The sequence below is a fragment of the Ovis canadensis genome, chromosome X (genome assembly GCF_042477335.2).
Source record: "Ovis canadensis isolate MfBH-ARS-UI-01 breed Bighorn chromosome X, ARS-UI_OviCan_v2, whole genome shotgun sequence".
Classification (NCBI taxonomy): Eukaryota; Metazoa; Chordata; class Mammalia; order Artiodactyla; family Bovidae; genus Ovis; species Ovis canadensis.
Window position 1 is genome coordinate 58,574,100 of NC_091727.1, and position 5,752 is coordinate 58,579,851.

The 5,752-nt window shown below is 35.1% G+C and overlaps 1 pseudogene; it reads left to right on the plus strand.

Moving 5' to 3' along the window:
• The first annotated feature begins 482 nt into the window (after positions 1-482).
• Positions 483-1,237, plus strand: LOC138931055 (cyclin-C pseudogene; annotated as a pseudogene).
• Positions 1,238-5,752: the final 4,515 nt, after the last annotated feature.

The following is a 5,752-nucleotide window of genomic DNA, read 5'->3' on the forward strand; positions in this document are numbered from 1 at the left end:
TCACTAGGAATACTAGCAAAGAGGAAAATCTTAAGTTGAATGAAGAAAAATAATCAACAGATGCCAACATCAAGATGATATAGATGTTAAAACTATCTGACAAAAATTTTAAAGCATCCACCATAAAAATGCTTCAATTATGAACACACTTGAAACAAGTGAAAAAAATAGAGAATCTAAGCATAGGCAAAGAAACAAAAGATATAGATAAAAACCAAAAAATTTTATAACTGAAAAATACAGATTGTGGAGAAATTGAACCTCTTCTGGGTATTTATCCACATTAAATGTGTAAATTGTACCTCACTAAAACTATGACCAAAAAAGAAAAATACAATAACTGACTTAAAAAAGAAAAAAAAAAAAACTCAAGGGGCTCCCACCATCGCTGCTGCGGAGCAGAGCTGAGCCCATCAGATCAAGGAGCATGGTAACCGGGCGGGCTGGGTCTATGGTCGCTCTGTGGGCTGCTCAGCCGGCTAGTGCTTTCTTATCAGGGCAAGCTGAGTACCATGGCAGGGAAATTTAGGCAGAGCTCACACTATTTGCAATGGATTTTGGATGAACAAGATCTGCTGAAGGAACATCAAAAGGATTTAAAGTTTCTCTCAGTAGAAGAGTTAAAAATTACAGATATTTTTTACAAATGTTATCCAAGCATTAGGTGAACATCTTAAATTAAGACAAGTTATTGCCACTGCTATGGTCTATTTCAAGAGATTCTATGTAAGGTATTCTCTGAAAACTATGGATCCTATATTAATGGTTCCTACCTATGTGCTTTTGGCATCCAAAGTAGAGGAATTTGGAGTAGACTCAAATACAAGATTGATTTCTGCTGCTACTTCTGTTTTGAAAACTAGATTTTCATATGCTTTTCCAAAGGAATTTCCTTATAAGATGAACCATATATTAGAATGTGAATTCTGTCTTTTAGAATTAATGGATTGTTGTTTGATAGTGTATCATCTTTATAGACCTTTGCTCCCGTATGTGCAGGACATGGGCAAGAAGACCAGAAAGATGCCAGACAGTGGTTTGCTAAGCTTTCTGTGGATATAGATAAGATTTTGGAAATAATCAGGGTTATTTTAAAACTGAGCAGTGGAAAAATTTTGATGAGAGAAAAGAGATGGCGACTATTCTTAGTAAGATACTGAAACCAAAAACTCCCCCAAACAGTGAAGGAGAACAGGGTCCAAATGGAAGTCAGAACTCTAGCTACAGCCAATCTTAAAACATTCTGAAGAATTTCATAGCGGACCAGGTGGAAATAAACCACTGGACAGATTTCAGTGTTTTCAATGGAACACAAATGAATAGCTTGTTTCTGTCAAGCATGTTGGGAAGTTATTTTATTTTGGCAAAATGTTTTTCTTACCTAATTTGATTCTAGTACATAATTGATTAAAATCTATTGTTTATGAAAGTTTGGAAAGGTTCTAAGGGGACCTACAGAGAGACATACATAGACTTTTGAAAATTAATAGCTTCTGATTAGTAAAATTTTTCTTAATTTGGGTAATAGAGATCATAGCTTTTTGTTAAGCCAGAAAATATGAAGCATAATTTGTTTAAATTTTGAAATGCTGGGCAAACATTTTTAAAAATTACACTTAATTCAGTTAATCAGGCATTTTGAAAGCTAACTGGAGAAAAACTGTAATATTGTTGAAATTTGATAACATTTTAATGTTATTTTTACTGTGGAGTTTTTTTATGTGATATACAAACCCTAGTTTATTTTTGTGTCTTCGTGTGGACATACAAGGCTTACCTGATAGTTCAGTTGGTAAAGAATCTGCCTGCAATGCAGGAGACACCAGTTTGATTCCTGGGTTGGGAACAGATTTACTACAAGAATCCTGAGCCAGGAACACAATCAGGTTTCAGGCCAGTTAGATACTGGCTGTTTTTAATTCTCATCTGAGTATAGGACTTCAGACTAAATGTTACATCAGTGGGACCTTGCTGTCTGTAGAAGTTATTAAATTACATGATTGTTTTCTTCAGACTTGAAGGAGAGTGACAAATAAAATTTGGAGTCATAGGATATTGATGTACAATTTTAAGGATTAAAATTTTTCATAAATCAACTGTGAAAATGGATTATTAAATTAAATGTTGACTTCCTAGTATAAAACTGCAAGAATAAAAAAAAAACCTGCAAGAATAACAGTAAATTCTCCAGCTTAAAAAAGAAAAAACAATGGATGGGGTAAAAAAAAAAAACAGAATAGAGAAGACAGAAGAATCAGTGAACCCAAAAATAGAACAATAGAAAATACCCAGTCTGAAAATAGGGTAAAAATAGATTAAAAACAATGAGTAGAGCCTCAGGAACTAGTAGAACTCCAACATTTGTGTCATCAAAGTCCTGGAAGGAGAGGTGAAAGAGGGAAGGTCTGAAAAACTAAACACAAAAATTATTGAAAGCACAGAGAGAAAAACAATACTTTATATACATGGGGAAACAATTTGAATGACAGTGAATTTCATCAGAAAACATGGAGACCAGAATGAATTGGCATAGCATATTTAAAGTGATGAAGTAAAAGAAATGTCAACCAACAAGTCTTTAACCAGCAAAAATATCCTTTAGGAATAAAAGGGAAATTGAGACATTCTCAAATGAAAAAAATCTAAGAAAATTTGTCACCAGCAGACCTGTTTTGAAAATATGGCTAAAGGTAATCCTTATAACACAAAAGTAATGATTAAATCATGTTTGAAGCAAAAATTATAACATCGTTTGATGTGGTTTTCTATATGTGTAGAGGAAACACTTAATATTGTAAAAGGAGTAGTATAAAGAAACAAACGGAGATAAAGACTTTACATTTTACTCTACTGGCAAAGTAGGGAAAAAGCATGGTACATACACACAATGGAATATTTTTAGCCATAAAAAGGAATAAAATACAAATAAATATTAAAACACGGATGAATGAACCTTGGAAACATGATAAGTGAAAGAAACTAGATACAAAAGGTCACATATCACATGTTTCCATTTACATGAACTGTCTAGAATATGCATCTCTATAGAAGCAGGAAATAAATTTGTGCTTGCTTAGGGCTGGAGTGGACTGAAGACTGGGCGCAACAGTTCAATTTGGGGTGTTGAAAATGTTTTAAAATTAGATTGTAGTGATGTTGCACAACTCTATGAATATACTAAAAACCATTGAATTGTACACTTCAAATGTATGGATTTTATGGCATATGAATTATATCTCAGAAAGGCTGTTTCTAAAAACATTGTGAACTTCAGTATAAAACATAACACTACACAACTTTTAGAATAAAACACAAGAAAAATCCTTTGGGAGCTAGGCTTGTGAAGACGTAACATCAAAAGCATAATCCAAAAAGAAAAATAATCAATAACTTGAACTTCAAAAATTAAAAACTTTTGCTCTGTGGAAGACTCCATTAAGAGCACAAAAAGAGAGATGGAGAAAATATTTGCGAACCATACAAATTACAAAGGATTTGTATCAAGAATGTCTAAAGAACTCTGAAAACTGAAAAGTTTAAAAAAAAATCTAATTAGAAAATGAGCAAAGGATGTGAAAAGACATTTCACCAGAGAGGATATACGAATGAGAAACAAGCACTGGACAAAATGCCCCACATCTTCAGCTATCAGGGAAATGCAAACCAAAGCCACAATGAGATATTAACACACAACTATTAGAATGGCTAAAAATTTTTTTAAATAGTGACAACACCAAATGCTGGCTTCCTTGCTAGCTCAGATGGTAAAGAGTCTGCTTGCAATGCAGGAGGCCCAGGTTTGATGCCTGGGTCTGGAAGATCCCCTGGAGAAGGAAATGGCAACCCACTCCAGTATTCGTGCTTGGAAAATTCCATGGACAGAGGGGCCTGACGGGCTTGGCGGGCTACAATCCATGGGGTCGCAAAGAGTCGGACACAACTGAGCAACTAACACTTTCACTTCCAGCACCAAATGCTAGAGAGGGTGCAGATAAACTGGGTCATTCATATATTGCTGGTGGGACTATGAAATGATACAGCCACTCTGGAAACACAGTTTGGCAGTTTCTTAAATAAGCTGAATATATACTACCATGCAATCCAACAATTGTATCCCTGGACATTTATCCTAGAGTCATAAAAACTTAAATCTACAGAAAAACCTGTATGCAATTGCTCACAGAAGCTTTATTGGTTATAGACAAAAATAGGAAACAACCTAAATGTCCCTCAATAGGTGAATGAATGTTGTTTTTGTTGTCCAGTTACTAGGTCATGTCTGACTCTTTGCTACCCCATGGACTGCAGCACACCAGGCTCCTCTGTCCTCACGATCTCCCTGAGTTTGCTCAGATTCATGTCCATTGAGTCAGTGATGCTATCTAACCATCTCATCCTCTGCCACCCACTTCTGCTTTTGCCTTCAATCTTTCCTAGCATCAGAGTTTTTTCCAATGAGTTGACCCTTCCCATCAGGTGGCCAAAGTACTAGATCTTCAATTTCAGCAACAGTCCTCCCAATGAATATTCAAGGTTAATTTCCTTTAGGATTGACTGGTTTGATCTCCTTGTTGTCCAAGGGACTCTATGAGTCTTCTCCATCACCACAGTTCGAAAGCATCAATTCTTCAGTGCTCAGCCTTCTTTAGGGTCCAACTCACACATCCATACATGACTACTGGGAAAACCATAGCCTTGACTAGATGGACCTTTGTCAACAAGTGGTGTCTCTAGTTTTTAATATGCTGTCTAGGTTTGTCATAGCTTTTCTTCCAAGGAGCAAGTGTCTTAATTTCATGGCTGCAGTCACCATCTGCAGTGATTTTGGAGCCCAAGAAAATAAAATCTGTCACTGCTTCCACTTTTCCCCCTTCTATTTTCCATGAAATGATGGGACCAGATGCCATGATCTTAGTTTTCTGAAAACTTTTTTTCTGAAAAAGTGAAGGGTTAACACACTGTAATACATCCAGACCAGAGACTATTACTCAACAACAAAAGAAAGGAAGTATTGATACCAGCAACAACTTGGATGGATCTCAAGGACATTACATTGAGTATATAATTCCATTTATAAGACATTCTCAAAATGAAAAAAAATTATAGAGATGGAAAACAGTTTAGTGGTTGCCAGGAGTTAACAGATACTAGGGAGAGAGGTGGGTGCAACTGGGAAAGTGTGACATGAGGCAGATAATTTCAACAAGAGGATATTTCTGTATCCTGATTGTAGCAGAGGTTATTGAATCTGCACATGTAATAAAATAGCATAGAACTATATACACACATCATACTGATGTCAATTTCCTCTGTTTGATATCATACTATAGTTACATAAGGTTTAACTACTGCAGGAAACTGGGTGAATGTGCACAAGACCTCTCTGTGCTATTTTTGCAAATTCTAGTAAATCTACAATTGTTTTAAAATTTAAAAAATTTAACAAAGACAAAATACATTTCTAGAGAAAGAGAGACTAAGAGAATTCTTTGCTGGGTGATCTGGCTTACAAGAAATCATAAAAGAAGTTTTAGAATTTTATTTTTATACTTTATTATTTTGAGGCCATGTTGTTGAGTACATATAGGCCCTGGATTATAATTTTCTGGTTAATTGTTCATGTTCTGTTATATAGATGTACCTTAATTAGACCCATTCTCCATTGATGGGCATTTAGGTTGTTTCTAATATTTCTCTAATACACACAATGCTGCTATGCATGTTTTGACTATATTTAAATACATAATAGTGC